This window comes from Helianthus annuus, chromosome 3, assembly GCF_002127325.2.
Source record: "Helianthus annuus cultivar XRQ/B chromosome 3, HanXRQr2.0-SUNRISE, whole genome shotgun sequence".
NCBI lineage: Eukaryota > Viridiplantae > Streptophyta > Magnoliopsida > Asterales > Asteraceae > Helianthus > Helianthus annuus.
In genome coordinates this window covers 89,169,935-89,193,585 of record NC_035435.2, presented here as the reverse complement: position 1 = coordinate 89,193,585, position 23,651 = coordinate 89,169,935, and positions in this window count along the sequence as shown.

Sequence of the window (23,651 nt, the reverse complement as noted above, 5' to 3'; positions counted from 1 at the left end):
ATCAGTTCCAGTGTGGTTGCTACGGTTGCGAAAATTTCCAGTACTGTCGTCATCCCCATGGTTGTTGTCCTGAATCATAATTGGCCAAACCATGTCGTAGGCACCTTTACTTCCATACTGTAGGCTACGATTACAAGTATCTTGATGTTGCCGCGACTCTTGCTTCTAATGTCGTTGCTTGAAACGGTGCGCTACGATCTTTCGCCAACAGAGTCCATCCTTTCGCATTCCGTGCCACGTCCTAAGGCGCTACTCATTGTGATGACAGTTACACATTCCACCCTATAATCGATTGTTTTTGTTTATGTCCCAATTGATGCATAAGAGTCAATTGATGCATAAGAGTCAACTCTCATAAGTCGCTTAGGATTCGATCGAAGTCAAATTGCTAATGTCCGTTGCTGGTAAGCAGGGACATCCGAATACTGAAGTTGGTAAAGTGCTACGCTCATCCCCTTGTCCCTCGATCTTGCAAGCTAACTGAGTAATACACGGTATGTCGCGAGAGTGTTGCAGGAGTAATCGCACTTCATGATCTAAGGCGTCAACACACTAAGTTCCAGCAAACATAGATAAGTGAGGAAAGTATAGTCCAATCATTTGACGCTGAGCCATCCAACTCAGGGACGTTCGTACTAGCACCTATCATTCTACACAGTTCGCTAGGCGTTCAGATGTGTGATCAGGTGATACTCGATAGCATCGAGATTCGCAAGGATTCAACAAGGGGTGAAAAGATCATGTTCGAGTAGGAGACAATCATTGCTATGACTCCTATGGGCTGCGGAGTTCTAACATAACATCAATTAATAGGGCGGAACCCCTCTTACACTCGTTAAGCCTCACTAGGACTCACATGCACCCCACATTATCATTATGTGTGCACCCATAATAATAAGGCAATTTGCATGCTTATCATAGTGCCTCTTAACTCGCGCTAAAGGTTCCCCAAATTCGAGCAATAAAACAAATGACACCACAACATAGATCATGAATTTTCAAGAAGGATCGCACTCTTAAAACACGTAACATGGGTTGGTAACATAGAGGTTCATACCGCAGTGCTAAGTGTGCATTCACGTGTAGTGTCATACATAAGTGTACGCTAGAGATACTATGCAATAGTAATTGAGAAACGAACCTTGCAGTCTGGAGCTGAGTGTCATGGTCGTATTAGCGTATTCAGAACTGTTCGGTTATAGTCTGGTTTTATAAAAACATTTTAAAACCTAGTTCACTATAACCAGTGGCTCTGATACCAAACTGTCACACCCCCGAAAATACCACCTAGGGATTGTCCCTGATAGGCGTGTGACGTACTGACAATGAGCCACTAATTACATTGAACCCACACGTTTCAAATAAAGTTTTCAAAATATTAAATAAATCTCATCATAAGTTTACTCGATAACCAATATGTTCAGCGGAAGCAAATAACAAACCATTACTATGTTGTTCAAAAACCAATGTAAAATAATAATTTAGTAATCACATGAGTCCCCTCAGTCGACCCATGGCCACTCCTGCTCCTCCAGACAGCAAGTTTCCACATCCAAGATACCTAACGACCTGCGAGCATGCAACAAGTGTATCAGACAAAGCTGGCGAGTCCACAGTTTAAGAAAACGTTTTTGTTACCAGTTGTATGTAAACAGTTCAATACCGATGCAAGTAATATTGTTAATATCTCATTTCCAAACACGGACGGCTCACGGACTGCCCTTCCCACGTACTCCTATCTAGTACTGGGCCAGACTGGGTCATTAGTTCACCTCCGTCCTCTACAGGCACGGGGTGAGGGTGCCAAACCTAAGTAGCGCTACTAACTAATACCCGATGAGGGACTTACAAATGATGATAGGTGAGATCATTAACCAATATACTCGTTTTTACCCAAAGACTCGTTCCCCCCCATGGAATACCCACTGACTGTCCCCAACCACTGGGACGCATGCTCGAATGTAGTGAACTCACCTTAGATTGCTCGGTATGTCACATTACTTAACCCTTTCCATGTTGGTCCACCGAACCCTACCGTGGTTACCAAAGACAATCAGTTAACATGCACAAAAATCACATATTCCACATTCACATTGCACAAATAGCATACACACCTCGTCGTATGAGTCATATTAGCCGTTCATCAAATCCATCAGTAACATACATTGTGTTATCACATTACAAATATCAAATTCTAACAAGTCTTAGCAGTTAATTACCCCACATACAATTTACCAACATTAAACACCTAGCATGCCTTTCTGTTCAAATGTACGGCCCAAGAATCCTAGGTTCACACTTAGTGTGCGGTCGGTTTTCAAGTGTGCGGTATAACAAGCCCGCAAGTGAGGTGTGCTACTCATTTTCTGGGTACAGTCCATGATCAACTTGTGGCCTACTCACTTTGGCCCAATTAACAGTGTACATTAGATGGGTTGGTCCCCTAACTATGCTCAGCCCAAACGTAAAGCATGCATGAGTCTCAACTATTACCAGATGCAACTCATCCAAGCCCAGCCGAGACAACATGTGCGGCCCAACCTGTTGCGGCCCAACAATTTTTTGATCCCTTTAATTTTGTACGATCATATTAATAAAGATGTGTGGTTGACCCAGTCAACCTTCATCATAATTTCCGTGATTAGCCCCCCACTAATCTTGTTCATATCGGTTATTAGATTGAATGGTTATGCATATCTTTTCCTTACAAAAACCAAAGCAATTTCCATATCATAACATATATAAATTCTAATCTTTTGGCAATAATATTCATCATCAAACAATAACCCTAACTCATTCATTACAACCGTTTCACCAACCATTCATCAAACAAATTACATCATGACTGATTATATTATTTGTTTAGCACTCTAATCATCTTCCCATTATTCTCGGCCATTAAATCAATGTTTATTAGTAAAAGAAAGCTGTGTTTTGAATCAGATTATCATGTGCTTCACTATAGATTAGTCTACCTTTAATGATTGCATGGGATTCTCGATCAAATAAAACCAACAGTTGTGGTCAGTGACTTTTATATGAGGTCCAATAGAATTAGTGACTTTTATATGAGGTCTAATAGAATTTGAAGTATATCAATAATTCCATGTGCTAAATGGGAGGTCTTGAACAAATTCTGATTGAAAGTCAAAATACATCATCATGAATTATATTATTACACTTACGTAACATGATCGACCCAAGCTATGATTAACAAATCACTATCATACAAACATGGAATGAATAAATGAGGATTACTAACCGATACTATGATTAATCGAGATGCAAAACCGAAACAGGAGGAGGTCTTGCTACTGCCGTCGCACCATGGGTGTAAGGGTAGGGTTTTGATTTGGTTCTTGTTTCCTCTAAAGGAATACACATTACGCAATATAAAAAAAAAAAAGGGTTTGGGCTTTGTTGTGGTACCCCTTTGATGGACCGAGATGCTCATATTTAGGCCCAAACCATTGGGTTGTTACCGTTATTTAACATACTTACAACCGGGTCTCGGGCCTGGTCTAAATGTATGTGGGCCGATAATAATAATGTTGGGGGGTAGTTTTCTAAGTTAGTTAATTGGTACATAGGAGCATTCTAACGGCTTCATGCAGTTAATCAGTTAAGTATATGCTACGCATACCTAGTCACGTTATACATATAGCAAATACATCACATACACTGGTGTTTAGCAATTTTTATCGTCGCAAGATATATGAAAGGAAATAATCAGAAAACAGAATCACGTGACTAAGAGATACTGAGAGATACCGACCTTGAAAGTTCGGATTGTCACATCATCCCCAACTTGAAAGAAATTTCGTCCCGAAATTTGACAACTAAGCACAAAGGAGTGAAGCGAGAGATCAAGACTAATCAAGATTGTTGCGGATTTTGCTCAGGTGTCACATCATCCCCAACTTGAAAGAGATTTCGTCCCGAAATTCACTAGCTTTACTAGGTTTAGACATGTCATCAGAAAAAAAAAATTGAGGATGTTTAAGTTTCATCTGGTCCTCATGCTTCCACGTGAACTCCGGTCCACGTCTTGAGTCCTAACGAACTCTAACAATCGGGATACGGCTAAGCTAACGAATCTTGATATCCTGACCCATAATTCCAGTAGATTACTCGACAACTTAAACTTGTCTAACGAAGGTATCACAAATGTTTCATCGCACAACCACTGCCTTAGATTCGAGACATAAATGACATCATGTACGTTGCCCAATTCGTCAGGTAACTCGAGTTTGTGAGCCACGTCACCGATTTCATCTAGAATCCTGACTATCCCACCATATCGTAGATGAAGCTCGCCACGCTTCCCGAAAGTGTACCGCACCCTCCCAGGGTGAGACCTTCGATTATGATACGTTCGCCTCCAACGAACTCCCGGTGTTTACTAAGCTTATCAGCTTTCCTGACGGTCTCGCATTGCCGTCAAACAATTTCCGATCTGAACAATATTCCCATGAGGTTCGAGTACAAACTCTGGAACTGTGATTAGGTTGACACCAACCTTAGTCCAACAAGGAGGTTGGCATTGTCATCCATGGAATGCCTCAAGCGGAGCTGTATGCATACTAAAACAGTAACGGCTGCAATAGAGCCCACCCAAAGATAAGTGTCTTTCCCAATTGTTTACTATAGTCAATCACGCACATGCTCGCAGCATGTCTTCGCGTGTCAGAATGGTTTGTTGCTCTGCCCGGTTGTCCTACAGTGATAATTAATGCTCATGTCCAGATGTGAGCCAAGGGTGTTGCGTATTGCACGCCTTAAATCAGGTATAGCTCAAAATTAAAGGTAACAGGAGTTAGTACCTCGTGCCTAAAAGCCGTCACTCCCAGAGGAATATTCACAAGCTGAGAAGACTCGTCAGTTCCCTTGACTGCAAGAAGGCGTGCTGGCTACATGAGGCGATCAACGATCATCCATGTGTTACTGTTTCCGTTTTGAGTTGTAAGTAGACTAGTGATAAAATTCATTGTAGTCTGCTCCACCTTCCATATGGGTGTTTCCGGTTTCTGATACTTCTCCTTGACTTTCCCACAAGTTAAACGTCATACATATACATCGCTAGGTGCTTTGCTCAACATAATTCCCTAACGTTGCCATGAAATGAGATTCACATTCATTCCATGAGGTAGCGAATATCGTCCGTCTTGTCAAGTTGCTCCTCCATGCCTCGCATGGAGTCAATCCTGAAAATTATCCTCTGTTAGTTCTTCAGTTTGAACAGAACGAATCTGATCAGGTAAGTTAGAGTCGATAGTGAGCTGCAAAGCTCATGCACGTTCGAGTTCCATAGTCGTAATCCGCCAAAAGTTATATCCAGCGATGCCATTAACTGATTTGCTCTTCCGAGACCAGGGTATACGGGAGGCCCTTGTGATCGGTCTAGGTAACGCATTCGGTACCGTCCAAGTAATGCCTCCAAGTAAATCCGAAGACCATGATTTCCATCGCAGGTTACGATTCGTGCAACTCCCCTTGTAATTCCACTACGTAAGCCCTCACTTTCTCGTGTTGTATCGGCGTGTAACTGGGACTCTGATTCGAATCATCATGGTATACCACTGTTTCATCAATACTTTCGGATAAAAACGATGCTCATTGCATCACAGAGTTGGGTTTCAAAAGCTGAAAGACGTCCTCTTGTTTTATCTTCCACGGACACAGCATCCTGCTGTGTTAAAGAGATTAAAGTTGCACAATCTTTGAAAATCCTGGGATGAATCTGCGATAGAATCTAGTGAGACCAAGAAATTGTTGTACCCCCGAATGAATTTTTGGCGTTGATCAGTTTCGAACAGAATGGATCCTAGCACGATCCACGCGTATTCCCACTTCGTTGGGTGTATGATCAAAATGCATCTCTCGAATCTAGATGTTACATTTAGCAAGACTTCACACGTAATGACTCCTCTCTTAGGAGCTTTAAGATAAGGTACAGATGTCGTCCATGATGTCCCTTCCTCCAGAGAATGACCCAAAACGTCATCAATAGACACGGTCGATTTTTGTGGTTCATAAGCTGCTGGTGTGTTGATTATATCGATAGACATGGTGTACAGAGTTGCACTGGCTGTATTGCGTTTGATATGCCGTTTTAGAAACATCCTCCTCTTGGATACCCATCTGGTGGTAGTTCGTTCATTAATCAACCCCCCCCCCGAGTAGTGGCTTGACCCTCTCAGCAGGTCTACAGGTTGTCAACACATGGTTAAGGCAAACGGTCCTTAACTGTAATCTTGTTAAGTTCCTGATAATAACAACACATACGAAAAGCATCTTCACGGATATAACTGGGGCTCCCCAAGGCGACAAGCTAAGTCCGACAAAACTCATGTTCAACAGTTCCTGTAGTTGGTTAGATAGTTCTTGCATCCCCCCCTGGTGCAAGACGGTAAGAGTATGAGTAATCAGGGTTGCCTCTGACGTGAGATTAAGCTGAAATTCTGCCTAACAGTTGTGGAAGTAAGCTCGACAGTTCCTTGGGTGGCAACTCGAGAGGAATCCCGAACAATTGGTGGATCCTCGACCCTCTTTTTACTTAGCCCTAATCATCAGTAACTGTTGCTCACACAGCGGAGTAATCCCTTCGTACACACTTCTAGCCTTCATAGCTGAAATGGCGCTAGCTTTTCACTACTCAAATGCTTTAGAACAAATAATGATTCTCCACACAAAGTTTTCTCCTCACAGGGTATATCTGCGTGATTGCTGAATAACTAATTCACACTAACTACTGCGTTGTAACTGTCGAGGATAGTAGAAGGAAGGTCGAAGTCGAACACTTGTCCCACCAGGTCATATTTGCACCCCAACGAACATATGAGATTTCATTGGAGTTGCCATCAGTCGATTCTACATCCGGTTTGGTTTGAAGAAGTATCAGGGTCGAGCAGAATAGAGACGAAGTGAGCAACTACCCATACAAGCTACCATGTTGCTGCTAAGCCTGGCGTTGCCTACGCCAATCCTAAATGTTCTTCCACGAGCATCAGTTCCAGTGTGGTTGCTACGGTTGCGAAAATTTCCAGTACTGTCGTCATCCCCATGGTTGTTGTCCTGAATCATAATTGGCCAAACCATGTCGTAGGCACCTTTACTTCCATACTGTAGGCTACGATTACAAGTATCTTGATGTTGCCGCGACTCTTGCTTCTAATGTCGTTGCTTGAAACGGTGCGCTACGATCTTTCGCCAACAGAGTCCATCCTTTCGCATTCCGTGCCACGTCCTAAGGCGCTACTCATTGTGATGACAGTTACACATTCCACCCTATAATCGATTGTTTTTGTTTATGTCCCAATTGATGCATAAGAGTCAATTGATGCATAAGAGTCAACTCTCATAAGTCGCTTAGGATTCGATCGAAGTCAAATTGCTAATGTCCGTTGCTGGTAAGCAGGGACATCCGAATACTGAAGTTGGTAAAGTGCTACGCTCATCCCCTTGTCCCTCGATCTTGCAAGCTAACTGAGTAATACACGGTATGTCGCGAGAGTGTTGCAGGAGTAATCGCACTTCAGGATCTAAGGCGTCAACACACTAAGTTCCAGCAAACATAGATAAGTGAGGAAAGTATAGTCCAATCATTTGACGCTGAGCCATCCAACTCAGGGACGTTCGTACTAGCACCTATCATTCTACACAGTTCGCTAGGCGTTCAGATGTGTGATCAGGTGATACTCGATAGCATCGAGATTCGCAAGGATTCAACAAGGGGTGAAAAGATCATGTTCGAGTAGGAGACAATCATTGCTATGACTCCTATGGGCTGCGGAGTTCTAACATAACATCAATTAATAGGGCGGAACCCCTCTTACACTCGTTAAGCCTCACTAGGACTCACATGCACCCCACATTATCATTATGTGTGCACCCATAATAATAAGGCAATTTGCATGCTTATCATAGTGCCTCTTAACTCGCGCTAAAGGTTCCCCAAATTCGAGCAATAAAACAAATGACACCACAACATAGATCATGAATTTTCAAGAAGGATCGCACTCTTAAAACACGTAACATGGGTTGGTAACATAGAGGTTCATACCGCAGTGCTAAGTGTGCATTCACGTGTAGTGTCATACATAAGTGTACGCTAGAGATACTATGCAATAGTAATTGAGAAACGAACCTTGCAGTCTGGAGCTGAGTGTCATGGTCGTATTAGCGTATTCAGAACTGTTCGGTTATAGTCTGGTTTTATAAAAACATTTTAAAACCTAGTTCACTATAACCAGTGGCTCTGATACCAAACTGTCACACCCCCGAAAATACCACCTAGGGATTGTCCCTGATAGGCGTGTGACGTACTGACAATGAGCCACTAATTACATTGAACCCACACGTTTCAAATAAAGTTTTCAAAATATTAAATAAATCTCATCATAAGTTTACTCGATAACCAATATGTTCAGCGGAAGCAAATAACAAACCATTACTATGTTGTTCAAAAACCAATGTAAAATAATAATTTAGTAATCACATGAGTCCCCTCAGTCGACCCATGGCCACTCCTGCTCCTCCAGACAGCAAGTTTCCACATCCAAGATACCTAACGACCTGCGAGCATGCAACAAGTGTATCAGACAAAGCTGGCGAGTCCACAGTTTAAGAAAACGTTTTTGTTACCAGTTGTATGTAAACAGTTCAATACCGATGCAAGTAATATTGTTAATATCTCATTTCCAAACACGGACGGCTCACGGACTGCCCTTCCCACGTACTCCTATCTAGTACTGGGCCAGACTGGGTCATTAGTTCACCTCCGTCCTCTACAGGCACGGGGTGAGGGTGCCAAACCTAAGTAGCGCTACTAACTAATACCCGATGAGGGACTTACAAATGATGATAGGTGAGATCATTAACCAATATACTCGTTTTTACCCAAAGACTCGTTCCCCCCCATGGAATACCCACTGACTGTCCCCAACCACTGGGACGCATGCTCGAATGTAGTGAACTCACCTTAGATTGCTCGGTATGTCACATTACTTAACCCTTTCCATGTTGGTCCACCGAACCCTACCGTGGTTACCAAAGACAATCAGTTAACATGCACAAAAATCACATATTCCACATTCACATTGCACAAATAGCATACACACCTCGTCGTATGAGTCATATTAGCCGTTCATCAAATCCATCAGTAACATACATTGTGTTATCACATTACAAATATCAAATTCTAACAAGTCTTAGCAGTTAATTACCCCACATACAATTTACCAACATTAAACACCTAGCATGCCTTTCTGTTCAAATGTACGGCCCAAGAATCCTAGGTTCACACTTAGTGTGCGGTCGGTTTTCAAGTGTGCGGTATAACAAGCCCGCAAGTGAGGTGTGCTACTCATTTTCTGGGTACAGTCCATGATCAACTTGTGGCCTACTCACTTTGGCCCAATTAACAGTGTACATTAGATGGGTTGGTCCCCTAACTATGCTCAGCCCAAACGTAAAGCATGCATGAGTCTCAACTATTACCAGATGCAACTCATCCAAGCCCAGCCGAGACAACATGTGCGGCCCAACCTGTTGCGGCCCAACAATTTTTTGATCCCTTTAATTTTGTACGATCATATTAATAAAGATGTGTGGTTGACCCAGTCAACCTTCATCATAATTTCCGTGATTAGCCCCCCACTAATCTTGTTCATATCGGTTATTAGATTGAATGGTTATGCATATCTTTTCCTTACAAAAACCAAAGCAATTTCCATATCATAACATATATAAATTCTAATCTTTTGGCAATAATATTCATCATCAAACAATAACCCTAACTCATTCATTACAACCGTTTCACCAACCATTCATCAAACAAATTACATCATGACTGATTATATTATTTGTTTAGCACTCTAATCATCTTCCCATTATTCTCGGCCATTAAATCAATGTTTATTAGTAAAAGAAAGCTGTGTTTTGAATCAGATTATCATGTGCTTCACTATAGATTAGTCTACCTTTAATGATTGCATGGGATTCTCGATCAAATAAAACCAACAGTTGTGGTCAGTGACTTTTATATGAGGTCCAATAGAATTAGTGACTTTTATATGAGGTCTAATAGAATTTGAAGTATATCAATAATTCCATGTGCTAAATGGGAGGTCTTGAACAAATTCTGATTGAAAGTCAAAATACATCATCATGAATTATATTATTACACTTACGTAACATGATCGACCCAAGCTATGATTAACAAATCACTATCATACAAACATGGAATGAATAAATGAGGATTACTAACCGATACTATGATTAATCGAGATGCAAAACCGAAACAGGAGGAGGTCTTGCTACTGCCGTCGCACCATGGGTGTAAGGGTAGGGTTTTGATTTGGTTCTTGTTTCCTCTAAAGGAATACACATTACGCAATATAAAAAAAAAAGGGTTTGGGCTTTGTTGTGGTACCCCTTTGATGGACCGAGATGCTCATATTTAGGCCCAAACCATTGGGTTGTTACCGTTATTTAACATACTTACAACCGGGTCTCGGGCCTGGTCTAAATGTATGTGGGCCGATAATAATAATGTTGGGGGGTAGTTTTCTAAGTTAGTTAATTGGTACATAGGAGCATTCTAACGGCTTCATGCAGTTAATCAGTTAAGTATATGCTACGCATACCTAGTCACGTTATACATATAGCAAATACATCACATACACTGGTGTTTAGCAATTTTTATCGTCGCAAGATATATGAAAGGAAATAATCAGAAAACAGAATCACGTGACTAAGAGATACTGAGAGATACCGACCTTGAAAGTTCGGATTGTCACATAATTAATATGTGACCATCATGCATACGAAATTTTCTAAGTTACTGACAACATGCCAATATAATGAACTCATATTATTGATTTGTTGCTTGGTGAATATTCATTGGACCATCCAAGGGTCCAATTAAAACCCATCATGTTCCACCGCCCATTATTTTCTCATGGATAATGTGCAACGCTCTTATGTTTGTGATTTATAATATACTAGCACCGCCCCATTATTTTTAAAACAATATTCAAAAGATCCAATTTATACCAGTACATATCATCATATATACTCCACCACATATTATCATAATACACATAATACTAATAGAGATCTCATGCATGAACCTAACCTCTTGCAAAACTTCAAGAATCAAGAAACAGTTAGACAAGTATATTACCTAGTGGTTGATAAGGAATTTTGTTTAATCTTGAATCCTGTTTGCGTGCACAGAAGAGAGGCAGGAGGGGTCTTGTACGCAGGTTAGGGTTTACCCCAAAAAGAATTATGGGACTAATTAATGATGTGCAAATAATATGGAAGATTGGGGCGGTTTCTATCTACGACCGAGATGGGCTCAAGCCCATCTACTTTGGGATGTCGCACAATAGGAAAGGAAGAAAGGATTTTGCATAGTTGATTAAATTTCTAACTTTCATTAGCACCCCTCGACTAATCAGAATTATCAATTGCCCTAAAATTATCCCAAATGTTGTTATTTTCATTATAATTGTTATTTTTATTAATATATGTATATATATATATATATATATATAAAACAAACATGATCGCCAATCACGAAACAGAGCAAGGAAATGATGTTTACTTGAAAGTGCGGGTTGTCACAATAGTAGCCTACCAAATTATTCTAAAAACACCATGTCATCCCTTGATAGTAGTTAAAAGAATAAAAAATGCATATGGAAGAAAATTTCCAATTAACTTCACATCACGCGCAAGCCAGCGTGGTGATATTGGATACAAACAAAATCCAAAATTAGAAAAAGGGATACCGGTCTTGGAATATTACTTAAGAGAACCCTTAGATTATCAAGTAAATCTAAGAAGATTGGATAACCATATAGAAAACATAAAAGACAAGTTAAAACAATGTTATACAAGTAACCCGTTACAATTTTGGGATAAAAATCAGATAACAGCAAAACTAGAAATGAAAGATAAAGATAAGGAGATTAGAGTAAAACCAATGAGATACAATCCAGAAGACCAAAAAGAATTTAGGTCCCAGATAAAAGAACTCCTAGATTTAAAGTTGATCAGAGCTAGTCATAGCCCACACAGCTCTCCTGCCTTCTTGGTAAGGAAACACGCTGAGGTTACAAGAGGTAAACCTAGAATGGTAATAAATTATAAGAAATTAAATGATAACACTGTATTTGATGGGTATTTTCTACCTCATAAGGAAAGTTTAATAAATTCGACTAGAAACAAAAAGATATTTTCAAAATTTGATTGCAAAAGAGGATTTTGGCAAATAAAAATGCATCCTGATAGTATTGCCTACACAGCATTTTCTACTCCTCAAGGGCAATATGAATGGCTTGTAATGCCTTTTGGATTGAAAAATGCTCCTCAAATATTTCAAAGAAAAATGGATATTATATTTAGAAACTATGACTTTATTTTTGTATATATAGATGATATTCTAATCCTATCAGATGATATTAATTCACATTTAAAACATCTTGACATTTTTACAGATTTATGTATGAAACATGGATTAGCTCTTTCAGAAAGAAAAACTAGTTTGTTACAAGAAACTATAGATTTTTTGGGAATGAAGATAGATGGCCAGGGGATAGAACTTCAAAGCCATATTTTGGAAAAAATAACTGCCTTCCCAAATAAATTGGCTGATAAAAAACAAGTTCAAAGTTTTCTTGGGATATTAAATTATGCTTCTGATTTTATAGAAAATCTTGCAGCTTTAAGAAGACCCTTTCAAGCTCTTCTTAAAAAGGATAAAGTATTTAGTTTTGATAAAGGTCTAGAAGAACAAGTAAAAAAGATAAAAGAATATTGTAAAAGGTTACCAAAATTACAATTACCCAAAGAAAAGGATGATTTAATTTTAGAAACTGATGCTTCAGAATATTATTGGAGTGGGATACTTAAAAGAATAGATTATAACGCTGAAGAAGAAAAAATTGGTGAAAGCATTTGTAGATATTGTTCAGGGATTTTTAGTGACACTGAAACAAGATATCATATTAATGAAAAAGAATTACTAGCAGTTATTAGAAGCTGCCAAAAGTTTTATTATTTCTTATTACCTAACAAATTTCTTTTAAGAACTGATAATACCCAGGTAAAAGCTTTTATAAAGAATAATTTGCCTTCTAAACCTGAGTATAAAAGGCTCATAAGATGGCAAACCCTTTTATCTGAATATAATTTTGATATTGAAATAATAAAATCTGATAAAAATGTTTTGGCAGATTTCTTGACTAGAGATGGAAGAATTAGGACAACAACTTGATAGCCGTCTAAAGATGATGGACGAACAGATACAAGCAATTAAAGAAATTGCAACCGATATGGGAGAACTCATAGATATAATCGAAACCATTCCTGAACATATTGCAGAAATAAAAAACCTTGTGAAAAGCCACTTCAGGATGATAAGTAACAAAGTTACCATGTATGAGTTCGATAGTATGAAGATGAAGCTTATGATAAAACATCAAATGATAGAAAAGGTAGATATGTCATTTATTTTAGAAAAAACAGATATTCCATCTACTTCTTCCGGAGATCATGTGATGGAAAATGCTCCAGACATTGAAGAAGAGGTAAGAGAAAAATTTTCTTTTAAACCTCATTCAGATAAAACAACCACTTTTGGAAAAGTTCCCCAACAGATTCCTCTCCAACCACAGATTCCTCCCCAACAACAACCTTTTTTATTAGATCCTGTTGCTAGACAGAGGAATAAAATGATAGAGCTATACAGCCTTGCTCAAACTGAGTCAAGGTATGATGATTTCACAGGGGTATACCCTAGATTAAATTATCTGCAAGGATCACCAGCAGATGAGATCAGATATTGGTACGATTTTGGTGCCATAAACATGATTTATCTTACCTCACCTGATTTTCCTGAATTATCAGATTTACCAAGATGGGTCATAACTTCAGTAAAAAATTGTTATCAAAATAACCCAACCATGACCCCTAGAGATACTCTAGCTCTAAAGTTTTTATCTGCAGGACCAGATTTTTTCAATGATTACTATTACCCTGCTTATCATTTTATACATCTTGAAAAATGTCAAGCATTTTCCTGCAAAATCGATTCCAAAACAAAAGAATTTACAAACTTTAATGAAAATGATATTCACTACAGAAGGGCTATTGGGATAAGAGTAGTAATTCAGGGAATGAAATCTACTCTTAAAAAACCATTCAGAACTTATGGAGGAGAACATAAAAATTCTCCAGTTATGATTGCTCCAGCCCGAAAATCACCAGATGCAGCGATAAAATTTTTAAATAGCAAGATTAATTTGTTAGAAACTGGTTCAGTCAGATCAAGTCCGGAGGCACAATATAAAATTTGTCAATACAGGAAACACCCTCCTGGAACCTGCCCGTCATGTTCTCCTAATAAAACCAATATGAGTACCAACTCATCAAGGGATAGCCTAAATTCTAATGAATAGGCATTAAGCATAGATTAAAGGGTTTAAACATGTGAGTTTAAACACCTAATTATGAAAAAAGATTCTCTTCTAGATTTCTAACCGATACGTACAAAACTTGGATATTTGGTATTGGAAAAAGTAAAGATAAGATTGACATAAATAAAGTGGATAGACATGTCCATAAAGACAAAAGATGCAGGTCTTAAATGTCTAACTTCCCAAGGCAACTTTGAAATAAGAGATGGGACACTTCAAGACAAGCCATAAAGTCACCTAGCCAAGAGAAATGCAAAAGAGGACACGTATCTTGCAACAAGAAGACTCATCATAAATAAAGGCCTATAAAAAAGGGAAGAGAAGGAGGAAGGGAGGCATCGGTCTTCACTCATGTCTTAAAATGTTTTCTTTCATGTAATAAAAGTCTTTTGTATTTTCAAGAGTGTTTAGAGTGTTTTTATTTTCCCTTTTGTAAGATATTTCCCTTTGTAAGATTTCCACCATGGAATAAAAGTCTTTGATTTCCTTATAAATTCTGAGAGTGTTCATCTTTATTTAGAGATATTTTTCTCTTAATAAGAAAAATCCTCCAACCTCAAACTGTCTCTTTTTTTCCTTACACCGGAGGTAGGAAACGAAACCAGGTTGTGCTGAATATTGCTGAAGGAGCCAAAGAGGAGTTACCTAAGACAACTTAGGTTTGGTCTGAAAGAGCCTAGTAAAAAGACTCTTGGTATAACCCGGCGATATCTTGGTCAAAACGGGAAAAAGGTACGGAAGCATGTTGGACCCTTTTTCTTTTTAATTTTGAAATATCACTAAATAATTGTTACTCTTAGTTTTTGTAAGGAAATATTTTACAAACAAAAGAAAATCTTAATTAAATTTTATGATCTTTTTGATGATAATATAAATTTTAATCTCAAATTAAGGTGTACTATGTCTTTTGATTTTTCTAAGATATAAATTAATTATACAATATGTGGATAATAAAAATAACAACTATAGGAACTTTTGATATGTTTTTAAACTATTTTGATAATTGCCTACATGAAGTAACGATTTTGAACCGACAAAATATTTCGGCTACTACCACCCAAAATGGTATCAGAGCCACCGATATTTCTCAATATGTGGATATTTCTTTTGCGGGGGCTCTACAACTTCGCCAACAGATACTAGAAACTGATTTTGACAAATTAATTTACTTAAACATAAAATTGATTGATAATGAAATTAGACTTATTAAGCTAAATACCCAAACTAATTTTATTGAAAGTGAAGTTTTGAGCACAAATACTGATTTTGATGATGATTATATTTCTGATGAAGATTTTAATTTTCGTCACTATGAATGGACAAGTTCTGATTTTACTTATGATGATACTGATTGGCAATATAGTTCTTCTTAATGGAAAAAAAAATTTTAATAAACTAAAAGAAGGTGAAAATTCTTTAAAAATAGATAAAGATATAATAGAAATACAAAAAACAATTATTTTTTATGGAGATAAAATAATATTTAGACTAGATAAGATTATGGAATTACTTCAATCTGCCTATCCTAGTAGGAAAGATAAAGAAACAATAACTAATTTACAATACCCTTTAGTTCAACTTTTGCAAAATATGAAGATACCTAAAGGTTATAAAAACAATTAAAATGAATTCAGATACGGAAAGTGAAAATAATATAATTCCTAAGTTAGACGATTCTGAAATAGAAAATTTAACAACAAAAATAGGGGATATGGAATTAAATGATAATTTCATCAATATTAAAACTCAAGAAAATTTTAATATAAATGATACAGCTAGTACAAGCACTAGATTACCAATAAGAAATGAATCTCAAAGACCATCCCTAGGATACGCTGCTATAAAATCAACAATAAGACAGGAAGATAATTATAGACCTTATCCTTCAATGAAGAATGAACCAATAAATCCTTTTGGAATATATTTAGATTTAGATTGTGTTAATAACACGGAAGAAGCAATTGATAAATGGGAAACCGCTTTTAGAATAGCCGTTTCTGTTAATAAAACGGATATTGAAACAATAAAAGGATTTTTAGAAAGAACCCTATTAAATAGTGCTTTAAGATATTGGCAAAATATAAGTCCTGATGCTAAACAATATATATTTAATTCAGATGAAGATTTGGCCAACATAATAACAAGAGCCGTAGAGGCTTTTAGATTAGAGTTTTGTGGAGAAGGTAATATAATAAGAGACCCAGCAACTATACAAAAATATTTAACAGCTTTACTAAGATTACAATTATGTGATATTTGTGAAATTGATAGATATATTTGTGTTTTTCAAGATTATTATTACCATATCTATAATCAAGTACCTGATACGGGTAATTATTTACCCTTATTTTTTGCAAAAATACTTGATCCTTGGGGACAAAAACTAATAAGTACTTATAACCCAGGAACATCAGATACCTTAGGAAAAAGAATAACGCATGTCAGAGACAAATTAAGCGAGTGGTGTGGGGATGCAATATTAGCTAAATTGAGCAAAGGATTGAAAAGAAAAATATCTTTATGTTGTAGTAACCCAAAAATGCCTTTAATGATAGGTTGTGATAGTTCTTATTATTATGGAAAGATAAAAAGAAGATATAAGAAAAGGACTCATTTTAGAAAAAGATTTTTCAAAAAACGCAAGACAAAGTTTTATAAAAGAAAAGGATATAAAAAGACTTTTAAACCTACATATAAAAGAAAGCAAAGTCCTAAAAAGTGTAGGTGTTTTCTTTGTCATGAAGAAGGACATTATGCAAATAAATGTCCTAAGAAATTTAATAAAAATCTCAAGATATTTGAAATAGATGAAGACATTGAAAAAATGATGAATGAAGGAGAATTTATACAAATTAATGATTTTCATAATGAAGATTCTGATGAAAGCATATTTATATTAACCGAAACAGAATACACATCATCCGAAGATGAATAGATTAGATATAGCCACCACTAGTAAAATAGATGATGATATAATTGATTGCCAAAATGAACAATTTGGAGAATATAAACAAGAAGTATTAATAGATAAGAAAAAACTTAAACAAATACAACATGAAAATTTCTCATTATCAAATCATTCAGGATTTAAAATGAATACTTTACAAAAACTAGGAATAAAACCTAGAGATCATAATTTATATTATGGGCTAAATATTCAAGAAAGGGCTTTAGATATTAACATAACATCTAACAAAGTTATGATACCTTTATTATCTAAAAAAGATATCCAAGAAAAATTACAAAAGATAAAACCAGAAATAAGAAACACTTTGGGATGGGTACATATAGGAGCTATTCAAATAATAATAAAATCCACCTTTAAAGAAGGAATAGATACCCCTATAGAATTAGCTGTTATGGATAATAGAATACAAAATAGAGAAGAAGCATGCCTTGGAATATTAAGAGGAAATTTACAATATGGAAAACTGAAATTTAATATCTATCCTAGAATTTCCTATAATATTCAAGATAAAGATTTTGATAGAACTTTAAGTCTATTACAAGATTTTAAGAGAAAAGATTTCTTTAAACAACAAAATAGACCTTATTCTATTACATATGCTATTTCTTATGCAGTGTCAAATACTCATCATTCTGAATGTTTTAGTATAAAAGACACTATTGATTTTCCTTATTTGTTTAACGATGTTTGTCAAATACAAATACCGACCTTACCTAAAATAGAAGAAATAGATTCAAGACCTTTAAGTCTTGATTTACGAGATAAACCAATGATGTCTTCTAACCAGATAACCCCTAGATTGTTGTTCTCAAACAAAGAGGTAATAAGTTATCCTCTAAGAATAACTAATTCAAGTAGATATAATGATATAATTAGTGAAAAAGAAGATAATGTAAGGAATTACAAAATTCAAGGAGAATATTTCAATGGAAAAAGATTTTCGGCAGTAAATATGCTAATAGATACAGGTGCTAATGGGAATTATATAAACCATAAAATTTGTAAATACTTACAAAAATATCCATTAGAAGAACCCCATCAATACACAAATTTTAATGGTGAACTACATGAAATTAATGAAGCTGTAGAAACCATAATAAAGTTTGGAGAAGAAAAAATTCCTTTAAGACTCTTAATAGGTAATGAAGATGAAAACGATTCATTAGAAATCATGTTAGGATTAACTTTCTTAGAAAATGTAAAACCATATCAAATAACCTCATATGGATTAAAAATTACATACAATGGCAAAATGATTTATATACCTAAATGACAAGCCCTAAAAGCATATACATCCCAATAGGTATTACTTATAAAGATTACAAAGCTGAATACTTTGCTGCTTATATAGATAGTGGTTCAGGATTATGTATATGTAAACCAGATTGCTTTCCAAAGGAATATCATGAGGATTTAACACCATGTAATGGAGTTAGCTTTTCAAAAACTATAGTTCCCCTAAAAAGAGGAATAAAAATCCAATAATAATAATTGGATCATATATGGTTAAATGTCCACCATTTTACTTCTATAATTCTGGATCAGATGTATTATTAGGAAATGATTTTTTAGAAAGATTTAACAAAATTACTTTTGATATAGTAGCCTACCAAATTATTCTAAAAACACCATGTCATCACTTGATAGTAGTTAAAAGAATAAAAAATGCATATGGAAGAAAATTTCCAATTAACTTCACATCACGCGCAAGCCAGCGTGGTGATATTGGATACAAACAAAATCCAAAATTAGAAAAAGGGATACCGGTCTTGGAATATTACTTAAGAGAACCCTTAGATTATCAAGTAAATCTAAGAAGATTGGATAACCATATAGAAAACATAAAAGACAAGTTAAAACAATGTTATACAAGTAACCCGTTACAATTTTGGGATAAAAATCAGATAACAGCAAAACTAGAAATGAAAGATAAAGATAAGGAGATTAGAGTAAAACCAATGAGATACAATCCAGAAGACCAAAAAGAATTTAGGTCCCAGATAAAAGAACTCCTAGATTTAAAGTTGATCAGAGCTAGTCATAGCCCACACAGCTCTCCTGCCTTCTTGGTAAGGAAACACGCTGAGGTTACAAGAGGTAAACCTAGAATGGTAATAAATTATAAGAAATTAAATGATAACACTGTATTTGATGGGTATTTTCTACCTCATAAGGAAAGTTTAATAAATTCGACTAGAAACAAAAAGATATTTTCAAAATTTGATTGCAAAAGTGGATTTTGGCAAATAAAAATGCATCCTGATAGTATTGCCTACACAGCATTTTCTACTCCTCAAGGGCAATATGAATGGTTTGTAATGCCTTTTGGATTGAAAAATGCTCCTCAAATATTTCAAAGAAAAATGGATATTATATTTAGAAACTATGACTTTATTTTTGTATATATAGATGATATCCTAATCCTATCAGATGATATTAATTCACATTTAAAACATCTTGACATTTTTACAGATTTATGTATGAAACATGGATTAGCTCTTTCAGAAAGAAAAACTAGTTTGTTACAAGAAACTATAGATTTTTTGGGAATGAAGATAGATGGCCAGGGGATAGAACTTGAAAGCCATATTTTGGAAAAAAATAACTGCCTTCCCAAATAAATTGGCTGATAAAAAACAAGTTCAAAGTTTTCTTGGGATATTAAATTATGCTTCTGATTTTATAGAAAATCTTGCAGCTTTAAGAAGACCCTTTCAAGCTCTTCTTAAAAAGGATAAAGTATTTAGTTTTGATAAAGGTCTAGAAGAACAAGTAAAAAAGATAAAAGAATATTGTAAAAGGTTACCAAAATTACAATTACCCAAAGAAAAGGATGATATAATTTTAGAAACTGATGCTTCATAATATTATTGGAGTGGGATACTTAAAAGAATAGATTATAACTCTGAAGAAGAAAAAATTGGTGAAAGCATTTGTAGATATTGTTCAGGGACTTTTAGTGACACTGAAACAAGATATCATATTAATGAAAAAGAATTACTAGCAGTTATTAGAAGCTGCCAAAAGTTTTATTATTTCTTATTACCTAACAAATTTCTTTTAAGAACTGATAATACCCAGGTAAAAGCTTTTATAAAGAATAATTTGCCTTCTAAACCTGAGTATAAAAGGCTCATAAGATGGCAAACCCTTTTATCTGAATATAATTTTGATATTGAAATAATAAAATCTGATAAAAATGTTTTGGCAGATTTCTTGACTAGAGATGGAAGAATTAGGACAACAACTTGATAGCCGTCTAAAGATGATGGACGAACAGATACAAGCAATTAAAGAAATTGCAACCGATATGGGAGAACTCATAGATATAATCGAAACCATTCCTGAACATATTGCAGAAATAAAAAACCTTGTGAAAAGCCACTTCAGGATGATAAGTAACAAAGTTACCATGTATGAGTTCGATAGTATGAAGATGAAGCTTATGATAAAACATCAAATGATAGAAAAGGTAGATATGTCATTTATTTTAGAAAAAACAGATATTCCATCTACTTCTTCCGGAGATCATGTGATGGAAAATGCTCCAGACATTGAAGAAGAGGTAAGAGAAAAATTTTCTTTTAAACCTCATTCAGATAAAACAACCACTTTTGGAAAAGTTCCCCAACAGATTCCTCTCCAACCACAGATTCCTCCCCAACAACAACCTTTTTTATTAGATCCTGTTGCTAGACAGAGGAATAAAATGATAGAGCTATACAGCCTTGCTCAAACTGAGTCAAGGTATGTTGATTTCACAGGGGTATACCCTAGATTAAATTATCTGCAAGGATCACCAGCAGATGAGATCAGATATTGGTACGATTTTGGTGCCATAAACATGATTTATCTTACCTCACCTGATTTTCCTGAATTATCAGATTTACCAAGATGGGTCATAACTTCAGTAAAAAATTGTTATCAAAATAACCCAACCATGACCCCTAGAGATACTCTAGCTCTAAAGTTTTTATCTGCAGGACCAGATTTTTTCAATGATTACTATTACCCTGCTTATCATTTTATACATCTTGAAAAATGTCAAGCATTTTCCTGCAAAATCGATTCCAAAAGAAAAGAATTTACAAACTTTAATGAAAATGATATTCACTACAGAAGGGCTATTGGGATAAGAGTAGTAATTCAGGGAATGGAATCTACTCTTAAAAAACCATTCAGAACTTATGGAGGAGAATATAAAAATTCTCCAGTTATGATTGCTCCAGCCCGAAAATCACCAGATGCAGCGATAAAATTTTTAAATAGCAAGATTAATTTGTTAGAAACTGGTTCAGTCAGATCAAGTCCGGAGGCACAATATAAAATTTGTCAATACAGGAAACACCCTCCTGGAACCTGCCCGTCATGTTCTCCTAATAAAACCAATATGAGTACCAACTCATCAAGGGATAGCCTAAATTCTAATGAATAGGCATTAAGCATAGATTAAAGGGTTTAAACATGTGAGTTTAAACACCTAATTATGAAAAAAGATTCTCTTCTAGATTTCTAACCGATACGTACAAAACTTGGATATTTGGTATTGGAAAAAGTAAAGATAAGATTGACATAAATAAAGTGGATAGACATGTCCATAAAGACAAAAGATGCAGGTCTTAAATGTCTAACTTCCCAAGGCAACTTTGAAATAAGAGATGGGACACTTCAAGACAAGCAATAAAGTCACCTAGCCAAGAGAAATGCAAAAGAGGACACGTATCTTGCAACAAGAAGACTCATCATAAATAAAGGCCTATAAAAAAGGGAAGAGAAGGAGGAAGGGAGGCATCGGTCTTCACTCATGTCTTAAAATGTTTTCTTTCATCTAATAAAAGTCTTTTGTATTTTCAAGAGTGTTTAGAGTGTTTTTATTTTCCCTTTTGTAAGATATTTCCCTTTGTAAGATTTCCACCATGGAATAAAAGTCTTTGATTTCCTTATAAATTCTGAGAGTGTTCATCTTTATTTAGAGATATTTTTCTCTTAATAAGAAAAATCCTCCAACCTCAAACAGTCTCTTTTTTCCTTACACCGGAGGTAGGAAACGAAACCAGGTTGTGCTGAATATTGCTGAAGGAGCCAAAGAGGAGTTACCTAAGACAACTTAGGTTTGGTCTGAAAGAGCCTAGTAAAAAGACTCTTGGTATAACCCGGCGATATCTTGGTCAAAACGGGAAAAAGGTACGGAAGCATGTTGGACCCTTTTTCTTTTTAATTTTGAAATATCACTAAATAATTGTTACTCTTAGTTTTTGTAAGGAAATATTTTACAAACAAAAGAAAATCTTAATTAAATTTTATGATCTTTTTGATGATAATATAAATTTTAATCTCAAATTAAGGTGTACTATGTCTTTTGATTTTTCAAAGATATATATTAATTATACAATATGTGGATAATAAAAATAACAACTATAGGACTCTGGTAGTTTCGGCCCACAGTGGACACAGTCCACTGCTATAGTGCTATGTAATACTTTGAGCCCATTAAGAATTATATATAGATGATATCCTAATCCTATCAGATGATATTAATTCACATTTAAAACATCTTGACATTTTTACAGATTTATGTATGAAAGAGGAGTTACCTAAGACAACTTAGGTTTGGTCTGAAAGAGCCTAGTAAAAAGACTCTTGGTATAACCCGGCGATATCTTGGTCAAAACGGGAAAAAGGTACGGAAGCATGTTGGACCCTTTTTCTTTTTAATTTTGAAATATCACTAAATAATTGTTACTCTTAGTTTTTGTAAGGAAATATTTTACAAACAAAAGAAAATCTTAATTAAATTTTATGATCTTTTTGATGATAATATAAATTTTAATCTCAAATTAAGGTGTACTATGTCTTTTGATTTTTCTAAGATATAAATTAATTATACAATATGTGGATAATAAAAATAACAACTATAGGAACTTTTGATATGTTTTTAAACTATTTTGATAATTGCCTACATGAAGTAACGATTTTGAACCGACAAAATATTTCGGCTACTACCACCCAAAATGGCTCTGATACCATTTTGGGTGGTAGTAGCCGAAATATTTTGTCGGTTCAAAATCGTTACTTCATGTAGGCAATTATCAAAATAGTTTAAAAACATATCAAAAGTTCCTATAGTTGTTATTTTTATTATCCACATATTGTATAATTAATTTATATCTTAGAAAAATCAAAAGACATAGTACACC